General features: G+C 43.8%; 1 pseudogene; it reads right to left on the bottom strand.

Annotated features, from left to right (window-relative positions):
* Window positions 1-8,441: 8,441 nt before the first annotated feature.
* LOC108635267 lies at window positions 8,442-10,308 on the bottom strand (annotated as a pseudogene).
* Window positions 10,309-11,172: the final 864 nt, after the last annotated feature.

The following is an 11,172-nucleotide window of genomic DNA, read 5'->3' as shown; positions in this document are numbered from 1 at the left end:
CCTCGCCCCCCATCCAGTGGAGTTCACTTACTTAATGAAAAAAAGCCCTTAAGGGTACAGAAATGAGCAAGTAATCCCATGTGAACATGTTAAATCACAACACATTTTCTCTGAATGAACCACTTGATTCATTTATTCATTTGGCCATACTGCTTGCTTGTAGGCCAGTTCCCTGACCAGAGATTGAATCCAAACCACTGCAGTGAAAGCCCAGAATCCTAATCACCAGGCCACCAGGGAACCCCCACACCTGCATTGCTTTCCATAGCTAAAACCTTAGATACTGCCCCATTTTAGCCTCACCAAGTGGTCCGAGTCAGCTCTATCTACACAGTTTAAGACCCATGGTGCTCTTACTTTTTTCTTTCAAGAAGGCAGGAGAAAGCAAGTCACCCTGCCTGTTTTTTTAAGGTTGCCACTCAGAAAGCTGCAAACCTGAAACCATGATTGCCCGGAAGTCAGCACCCGCAATCAGGGTCAGGTAATCCCCAGTCAGGAATACTCTCTCTCAACAGCAACGTGTCAGCCACGAATGAATGGAGAAAAACGGAAAGTAAGAAAGCCACAACTTTGTCCCTTATTGTAAAGATGTCTTTCACCTTACCTCAGGGGCCCACTGAAAACCTGAGAGCTTGAGACCTCCCAGGCAGGGAAAACGGTCACATCCTGGGGACGAGCAGAGGAAAGGTCAGGTGAGTCACCTGTTCCGGGAACATTCTATCCCCCCAGGCCCTACCTGGTCCTACCCTACGGATGCTGACCAGGCGTCTCACACTCAACCAGAGCAAGTGATTGAACTCCTTTTCCCTGAGCTTCTTCCTCCCACCTCCCTTCTCTCAGTAACAAACAAACAAATACCTCATCTGCCAACTTCCCGAACCAAAGGCCTGAATCTCGGGGCCCCAGGGACGGGGCAGCCTGGAGTCCGAGGAGAGGCAGAGGAAACAGGAAAACGACCAAAGCACCAGGGCAGTGAAGAGGCCACTAGATCGATTTTTTTTTTTTTTTGCCTGACTGTGCTGGGTGCAGAACCGGGTTGGCCGTGAAGATTGGTGTGTGTGTGTGTTTTAAATACATTAGGTTCCACAGGAGAGCTGGGGGTGGTGCCGGGGCCAGGGGCCTAAGAGGCCCTTTCCGCGAGCTGGCTTGTCCCACCCCCGGGGAAGAAAGCTGCTGGGAGCAGAGCCGCCCAGACTAGAGAGGGGAGAGGGCAAAGGAGCCTGAGGCCTGTGGGACACGCTCCCTCCTGAGGGCCCGCGGGCCCTCACCGCCGCCCCGCCGAACAAGGCCCCGTGCGAGTGGGGACCGAGAAACCCTCCCTTTAGCCGTCAGGCACCGCTTTGGCTGAACCACGCTCCAGTCCTTACCGGTCCCCACTGGCGGAGGGACAGAACTGCTTTCTGCTCACCTGCCCTAGGCAGTTCCCGGATTAAGCCTGAGGAGGCGAGCCCCAAGGGGATGAGGCTCCTCAGGTCTGGGGGCGCCGCCTCAGCTCCCCCTACAGGCGTGCGGGCTGCCTCCGATGATTGGCTGCCAGGTGTCAGCGCCTGCAATCTGATTGGCCGAGGCCGAGTTTGGCGCCATGCGCAGGGCGATGCACGCCCCTCCCCTCCCCGTAAAAACACCCGCTGTGGGCGTGGTCAGGCTGAATCTGAATCTCAAGGGTCTTGGTCAAGATTTCTTCAGCTCACCGAATGGGAAGAAAGAAAAAAAACAGATGGCACAGTCGTCAGGGCACAGGGCTGAGAACGGCCTCCAAGTCTACCAGGGGAGTCCAGTGATGGTGTCCAGCACTCACAGCCCTCAGGGGTGACCTCCCTTAAGCAAGTTCTTTGCTTAAGGAACTTGACCGTACAGTGGATCTTGAAGCCCCTCCTCTTGGAATTACATTTCATCAGTGCAGGGCCGCCTGCCCCTGTTTTTGCACAGTTATTGTGAGCTAAGAATGAGGTCCTCCTTCCTCCTCCTTCTTCTTTTCCTTCTTCTTCTTCTTTTTTTTTTTTTTTTTTTTAATTTTAGAGCTTTAGACTTTTAATGGCTGAGGAAAACCAAAAGAATTTTATTTCTGACGTGAAAATTGTGTGAAATTCAATTTTCGGAATCCTTAAAGTTGGAACAGGGACTTGCCAGTTTCTTTGGTTATTATCTATGGCTGAAAACTTAATTAATCGCCAATGATCATATTCACAAAGCCTAACATATTTCTTTTTTGGCCTTTTATAGAGTCTTTTTTTAAATGACCTGTTCTGAGAATAAAGTTTTGGTTTTGTTACAATATTTTCTTCTCTATATATTCATTTTTCATTCTTACTAATTTCATTCCTTCATATCGCTATAAGTTTGTTCTGTTGCTCATCTTTACAACTTTTTGAGATAATTATTTGTAACTCTCATTTTCTCTTATATGTAACATTATAAATTTACCTTAATTTGCTGTTGTTGTTCAGCCCCTCAGTCATGTTGGACTCTTTGCAACACCATGGACTGCATGCAGCACACCAGGCTTCCCTGTCCTTCAGTGTCTCCTGGAGTTTGCTCAACTCACGTCCATTGATTTAGTGATACCATCCAAACATCTCATCCTTTGCTGCCCACTTCTCCTCCTGCCTCAGTCTTTCCCAGCGTCAAGGTTGTTTCCAGTGAGTTGGCTTTTCACATCAGGTGGCCAAACTATTGGATCGTCAGATTCAGCATCAGTCCTTCCAGTGAGTATTCAGAGTTGATTGCCCTGAGGATTGACTGGTTGGATCTTGCTGTCCAAGGGACTCTCAAGAGTCTTCTCCAATACCACAGTTCAAAAGCATCAATGTCTTCGGCACTCCACCTTCTTTATGGTCCAGCTGTCACATCCATACAATGACTGCCGGAAAAACCATAGCTGTGGCTAGGTGGACTTTGTCAGCAAAGAAATGTCTCTGCTTTTTAATATGCTGTCTAGGTTTGTCATAGCTTTTCTTCCAAGGGCCACATAGCTTTTTAAGCTCATGGCTGCATTCACCATCCACAATCATTTTGGACCCCAAGAAAATAAAGTCTGTTGCTGTTTCCATTGTTTCTCCGTACAAATTTAACTATGTCCCACAATTTTTTGCCGAATAGAATGTTCATTAGCATTCACTTCCAAGTATATCCTAATATTCTCTTCTAAAGACAAGACTATATGTTGTATGGGCTTCCCTGGTCACTCAACTGGTAAATCATGTTCCAGCGAATGCAGGAGACACAAGAGGCCTGGGTTCTATCCTGGGTCAGGAGGATCCCTGGAGAAAATAATGGCAATCCGCTCCAGGATCCTTGCATGAAAATTCCATAGAGATATCTATTATGTATTAATATAGTTATCTATATTTTCCAAGTGAATGGCATTTTAAAAGATGTTTCTTGGTCAATTCCTCATTATTGCATTATAGTCAGATGACACAGTCTAAATATTACTGATCCTTTGTATTTGAAGATTTCCATTCAGTTAAGTATACCGTACTTCAGATTTCCATCTCAGTGAAGTCAAGATTAAGTGGGTGTTATGTAGAGAAAATACTTGCAATGTCTAAAATGTATATATGTGAAATGACTTCCTTTATGCTTCACAATTATGCCAGCATCTTTCAGTAGGGTACCTTTAACTAAGTTCCAGGGTTTTCTCAAATTTTTCCACAAATGTTCTTTCCCAGTTTCATGTTCCCATATAGGATACTGAACTGCATGAGGGTATATAACAACAATCTACAGACTCCTCCCTTAGCTTACTCTGGTCTCTAGCAGTTTCTTAAACTTTCCTTGTTCTTCATGACTTTTGACAATTTTCAGGAGTCCTTCAGGGACAGGTATTTTGCAGAATGACTCTCTATATGGGTTTGGTATGTTTCTCCTGATTGCCCTGGGGTTTATATAATTTTAGAACTATACCTCCAAGGCAAAATATTTTTTCTCATCACTTCCCATCAAGGATTCATACTATCAATATGCCTTACCACTAGTTCCTCTGCTATAAAGTTGTCTCCTTCCTACTGACATATTCTGTTCTTAGAAACAAGCCACTAAATGCAGCCTACATTTAGGGAGGGGCAGGGAATCTCATCTTGAGGAAAAGATCTAAGAGATACACAAATTACTGAGTATACAAGTTAATTGAAACTCATTTATAAGGAAGATCTGGTTCTTCTAGCCATATCTTTTAATTTTAAATTAATTACAGTAAAGATTTAGTAGGTTTCCCAGTTGGTGCTAGTGGTAAAGTACCTGCCTGCCAATACAGGAGATGTAAACAACGTGGGTTCAATGCCTGGGTCAGGAAGAACCCCTGGAAAGGGAAATGGCAACCCACTCCAGTGTTATTGTCTGGAGAATCCCATGGACAGAGGAGCCTGGTGCACTACACTGATGGCGTCACAAGGAGTTGGACAGACTGAAGCCGCTGAACACACACAAAGATTTAATACCTCAGTCACACTGGCTACATTTTAACATTTGCAAAGTGGCATATTAGACAAGGACATAGAGAATATTTTTATTGAGAATTCCTTAGTGATCCGGTTGTTAGAGATTTGTGCTTCTACTGCAGGGGCCAGAGAGTCAATCCCTGGTTGAAGATGTAAGGTCCCTTAATCCTCACAGCAAGGCCAAACAAGCAAACAAACAAACAGACAAAAACCCTGCCAGATGAACACTCCATCTGATAATTCAGATAAAGAATATAAACAGAACACCTCACAGAAAAGAAACATAAGCATTTATATATGTGAAAAGCTGATCGCCCTTATTAGGGAACACATGTGACAATTATTAAAAATTTTTCTATTGCTGCAGAAATGTCTGTGAATAGCACTGACTTAGGTCATTGTTTTGCCAACCTTTCTTCTTTTCAAAAGTAGTGCATATTAACACATGAAACTGCTTTAGCTCTGTCTCAAAAATTTGCTATTTTCACTATCATTCAGTTCAAATAGTGTTTTTCCCATAACAATTTCTCTTAGGAGCAATAAGTTATTTAGGTTCAGAAGCAGGAGGAGGAAGAGCCTAAACCACAACATTAAAGAGGCTTGTGAATTACAGACAGGCCACTTTTGCACTTTGGGTTCCTGGCAATCCTTACTCTATCCTCAGCCTCTTTGCAGTGATATTGCTTCATTTTCAAACTTTGGGAGTTCTATACTCCTCAGTTATCTTTCTCGTTTTTTTCTTGCTCATGCCACAGAACCTGTGGAATCTTAGTTCCACAACCAGGTGTTGAACCCTGGCCATTGACAGTAAAAGCATCAAGTCCTAACCACTGAACCAACAGGGAATTCTCATATCTTTTTCTTTCTTTCTTGCAAATATTTATTCATTTACTTGGCTGCACTTGTTTTTAGTTCCAGCACAAGGACCCTTCAATATTCATTGTAGCATGTGGCAGCAGGAATTTTAATTGTCACGTGCGGCATTTTTAGTTGCAGTATGTGGGATCTAGTACCCCGACCAGGGAATGAACTTGGACGCCCTAATCTGGGAGCACCGAGCACTTCCACTGGACTACAGGGATGTCCTTCCCATGATCGAACCCAGGTCTCCCACATTGCAAGTGAATTCCTTACTGTCTGAACCATCGTAGCTTTGACTATGAGAATTCTGGTCAGCAGAGTGATGCCTTAGCTTTTTTTTTTTTTTTTTTTAAATTACTGTCTATGTTCGCCATAGCTTTACTTCCAAGGAGCTAGCTTCCTTTAATTTTGTGGCTACATTCACCATCCACAGTGATTTTGGAGTCCAAGAAAATAAAATCTGCTGTTATTTTCAATTGTTCCCCATTTCTTTGCCATAAAGTGATGGGACCAGATGTTGTGAACTTCATTTTTTGAAATTTGAGTTTTAAGCCAGTCTTTCACTCTCCTCTTTTGCCATCATCAAGAGGCTCTTCATTTTCTGCCATTAGGGTGGCATCATCTGCATATCTGAGGTTGTCGCTGTTTCTCCAGCAATCGTGATTCCAGATTGCGCTTCATCCAGCCCAGTGTTTTTCATGATGTACTCTGCAATTAAGTTAAATAAGCAGGGCAACCATATTTAATCCTGGCATACTCCTTTCCCTATTTGGAACCAGTCACTTGTTCCATGTCCAGTTCTAACTGTTGCTTCTTGACCTGCATACAGATTTCTCAGGAGGCAGGTCAGATGGTCTGGTATTCCCATCTCTTTAAGAATTTTCCAGAGTTTGTTGTGGTTCACACAGTGAAAGGTCTCATCACTTCATGGAAAATAGATGAAGAAACAATGGAAACATTGGCAGAATTTATTTTCTTGAGCCCCAAAATCACTACAGATGGTGAATGCAGCCACGAAATTAAAAGATGCTTGCTCCTTGGAAGAAAAGCTGTGACAAATCTAGAAAGCATATGAAAAAGCAGAATTACTTTGCCAACAAAGGTCCATGTAGTCCAGGCTATTGTTCTTCCACTAGTCATGTATGGATGTGAGAGTTGGAGCATAAAGATGGCTGAGCACCAGAGAATTGATGCTTTTGAACTGTGGTGTTGGTGAAGATTCCTGAGTGTCTGTTGAACTGGCAGCAGGATCAAGCCAGTCAGTCCTACAGGAAATCATCACTGAATAGTCACTCTAAGGAATGATACTGAAAGTGAAGCGCCGATACTTTGACCACCTTATGGGGAGAGCTGACTCATTAGAATACACCCTAATGCTGGAAAAGTTTGAAAGAAGGAGGAGGGGATGACAGAGAATGCGATGGTTGGATGGCATCACACACTGAACGGACTCGAGCTTAAGCAAGCTCCAGGAGACGGTGAAGGACAGAGAAGCCTGGTGTTCCGCAGTCCATGGGATCGCAAAGAGTGAACACGACTGCCTAACAACAAATTATTAATTGTCTTGCTTGATGTTTTTCTTGTTTCTGCAGCTTTTCACTTCTAATTAAACTTGTTCTTTGAAACTCATGGAAGGTCTAGGACCAGAAATTTTTCTACAAATAAGGGAGGACATTGGTGGGGATTGGGCAGGGGATGGTCTTTCACTGGGAAAGCCCTGCAGGGTCCTGCTCAGTTATATGATGAAACAGACTGACAATGCCAAGTGTTCAGTAGAAATGGAAATGCCTATACAGTTAGTGGAAATACACATTGCTTCAATCAGTTTCTAAAAAGCGTTTGACTGTACCTGCATGTTAGAATGGCTGAGTCAGTAACATCTGCCTGCAATGGTTGAGACCTTGGTTTGAACCCTGGGTCAGGAAAATCCTCTGGAGAAGAAAATGCCAACCCATGGTTGTATTCTTGCCTGGGAAATCCTATGGACAGTGGAGCCTGGTTGGCTAGTCTATGGGGCTGTAACAGTTAAATACCACTTAGCAACTAAACCACTGCCACATGCGTTGTCAGAAAGTCTCATGTCTAGACATATAGATTTAGCTATCCTCGAGAAATTGCAATGAAAGACACACAAATGTTCATAGGGAGCTTATTCAAAAAGGAAAAAATAAGAGCCTTAAATTTCAGGCACAGTTATGCCAATTCATCGGAGGGAATGCTACCCAGCAATCAAAAAAGAATGTTCCACAGCTACATACAATAAGAATGCATCTCACTTATTTAAAGGAAAACCAAGACCAGGGGAACAGAAAGTCTACTGGGTGATTCTACTTATTTAAAATTTGAAACAAAGAAAAAGGAATCCCTGGTGCTAGAGGTCAGAGAAGTGGTTACTTTGAGGGGTAGAGAGTGGCCAGTAAGGAACAAGGAGATTTCAAAGCTACTTGATAGTAGAGAGAGGAAACAAATACGGTATCAGTTACAGTAAAGCCAGACTTTATTTACTTGGGCTCCAAAATGACCGTAGATGGTTACTGATGCCATGAAATTAAAAGATGCTCACTCCTCGGAAGAAAAGTTGTGACAAAGCTAGACAGTGTATTAAAAGAAAGAGGCATTACTTTGCCAACAAATGTCCTTAAAGTCAAAGCTATGGTTTTTCCAATAGTCAGATACAGATGGAGGAGCTGCACCATAAAGAAGGCTGAGTGCTGAAGAATTGATCTTTTCAAACTGTGGTGCTGGAGAATGGAGAAGACTCTTGAGAGTCCCTTGGACTGCAAGGAGATCCAACCTGTCAATCCTAAGGGAAATCAACCCTGAATATTCAGTGGAAAAAACTGATGCTGAAGCGCCAGTACTTTGGCCTCCTGATGGGAAGAGTCAACTCATTGGGAAAACAAAACAAAACAAAACCCTTGATCCTGGGAAATATTGAAGGCAGGAACAGAAGGCATGACAGGATGAGATGGTTGGGTGGCATCAGCAACCCAATGGAATGAGTTTGAGGAAACTTCAGGAGATGGTGATGGACAGGGAAGCCTGGCATACTGAAGTTCATAGGGTCACAGGGAGTCAGACATGACTGAGCAACTGAACAACAAAAGCCAGGCAGGGTCTTAATATATAGCTGGCTGAACCTCAATGGGGCTTTTTTGAATTTCTGGAGGTGGGTAGAACATAATTTTTTAGCCAGATCTCTTGCTACAACATGTCTGGAATATTTTGTGTTTGTAGTCAATCTTTTTTTGTGGTTTTTCTGGGTGGCACTTAGGAGTCAGTGTTCCTCACAATGATGGATGCTCTCTCTCTCAGTCCCAGCTGAACTGAACTTTGGATCATGACCTCTGTTTCAGGAGGCAACCCTCGCAAGTGCTCTGGCTTTTGGAATGACCGATGATTCTTGGTTTGGTTCCCTGTCTTTTCCTTCACGTTCAAACTTTGTAGCCAGCACTTGGAACATGGAAAGACCCTCCTGTTCCAGTTCCTCCGAGTGTGATTTACAAAGGATGTCACCTGTTCGAAAATTTTGAGGCAAAACAGACAAGCAAATTGTTCATATTTCCATGCCATGTTCTAAAATACGCCTCTACATTGGCAAAGGCTGACAATCTGTGATTGCAAACACGGCACACACAGGGCATTTTGCCAGGTGTGTGACTGTCGTTCATGTTCTGTAAGAGAACCTGATCTGTTTTGAAGGACAGTTCACAGATATTACTGACCGTGGAGGGCTCCCAGGAAGCATGGGCACTTTCAATGTGACACTGCAGCTGGAAGGGGCTGGGAAACTGGCGGTGGCAGTGCTGGCAGGTAGTGTGGATTTCCCAGCTGTCACCCTTCTGCCTCTCAAGCTCCAGATGGTTCCTCAGGTGGGTCACAAACTTGACATATTTTAGAGCACTCAAGCAGCTGAGGCATTTAAAGGCTGTGTGAGTCTTCTGTTCTGGCTGCCATCTCTTGTATGCTGCCATAGTAAAAGCCATCAAATAACATTCACTTTCATCAGGAAATTTGATCCCAGATTTACTTTCATGGCATCAACAGTCTTGCTCTGACGTGCAAGAGTCAAAAAGTCCATTTTCTCCAGCCCTTACAAACTACATGTTCCTTCTGGATCCATAAGACGGAAGCATGCCTGGTCATTGGCATGAGTCCGTGAAAGTGATGCCTCACCATGAACATGGCTCGGTGAGGCCAGGGAATCTTCCAAGGTCATAATCGTGTTTTTCCAGGAGGGATACCTGGAGGGGCCATGGATTATGACCTTGGAAGATTCCCCGACCTCACCGAGCCATGTTCATGGTGGGGCATCATTTTCACGGACTCATGCCGATGACCAGGCATTCTTCCGTCTTATGGATCCAGAAGGAACATGTAGTTTGTAGTTCCAGAAGGAACATGGTGGCGGGACCCTGGGATTCCATCGCTGAGTTTGGGTCTTTTGGGATTCCCACTGTTAAAATTCACATCTGAAGTGGGACACCGCTTTGAATTAAGAGGGCTTTCATCCTTGCCTCCTAATGAGAGAACAGCTCCAGAGAGACAGTGAGGCTGCAGAGAGAGAAGTTCTGAATTGTGAAGGACAGTTTCAGGAGAGTTCGTTTTATAATCAGGTTTAGAAGAAGGCTCAGAAATAATAGAACTGCCTCTTCCTCCCCATACACACTGAGAAGCTGTTGATACAGCAGCTGGCTCTGATGCTCGGGTCCTAAGATTTGCAGGTTGCAACGTGCAGGAGGGATCCGGATTCACATGGTCCTTCATTCTTCTTGAAGATGAGTCCCTGGTCACTCTGTTCAAAACGTTAGAAATGACTGGCTTTGAACCTGAAATCACTCTGACAAAGAGGGTTTCAGCATCCTCATTGACGCGCTCCACTCCAACAAAGATGACCTCGGCATCGTCATTGTCCTCACCTCTGGATTTGGACACGGCGGTCTTTTTCTCGGGTTGTGGTGGCGCTTGTGCTTCCTCACATGGGAAGAGAAGGGCCAGTTTGCAATCACTTTTGGCTTCAAGTGGCCCCTTCTAGTGTTTTTTATTTATTTTTTTTTTCCCACCTAAAAGCAATCACCAGAAAAGGTCATCCCCTCTGATCTCAGGTGTCACTCTGTGTGGTTTCAGTTAACCCTCAGTTGTTCACAGAGAATATATTAAATGGAAAACTCAAGAAATATATAACTTATACGTTTTAATCTGCAGGTTATTCTGAGGAGAGTGATTGGAATCTCACACCATCCTGCTTCCTCCTGCCCAGAATGTGAATTGTTCCTTAGTCCTGAACATCCCATTCATTTGTCACTGGGTTACCCCAATGACTATTGAGATGTCACAGGGCTTGTGACCAAGTCATCCTTATTTTACTCAATAATGGCCCCAAACCATAAGTGGAGTGATGCTGTCCATTTAGATATGCCAGAGAGAATCCATTAAGTGCTACCTTTAAGTGAAAAGATCAAAGTTCTCAATTTTATATAAAAAGAGAAAGAAAAAATGTATGCTGAGGTTGCTAATATCTGTGGTGAATGTGAAGAAGAGAAAATAAATCTGGGTTAGTTTTGCTGTCAAACCTCAAACTGCGAAAGGTATGGACACAGAGCATAGTAAGTGCTTAGTTAGGATGAAAAAAGAAATCACTCAATTAATACAGTAGTATATTTTACATAGTGACTACACTCACAAAAGTTTCATAAAAGTATATTGTTATAATTGTTCTATGTTATTATTACACCTTCCCTGGTGGCTCAGATGGTAAAGTTTCTGCCTAAAATTCGGGAGAGCCAGGTTCAACCCCTCGGTCAGGAAGATCCTCTGAAGAGGGAAATGACAATCCAGTCCAGAATTCTTGCCTGGGAAATCCCATGGAGAG

Source organism: Capra hircus, unplaced genomic scaffold, assembly GCF_001704415.2.
Source record: "Capra hircus breed San Clemente unplaced genomic scaffold, ASM170441v1, whole genome shotgun sequence".
Classification (NCBI taxonomy): domain Eukaryota; kingdom Metazoa; phylum Chordata; class Mammalia; order Artiodactyla; family Bovidae; genus Capra; species Capra hircus.
The sequence above is the reverse complement of the archived record's forward strand: the minus strand, read 5'-3'. Positions and strand labels throughout refer to the sequence as shown.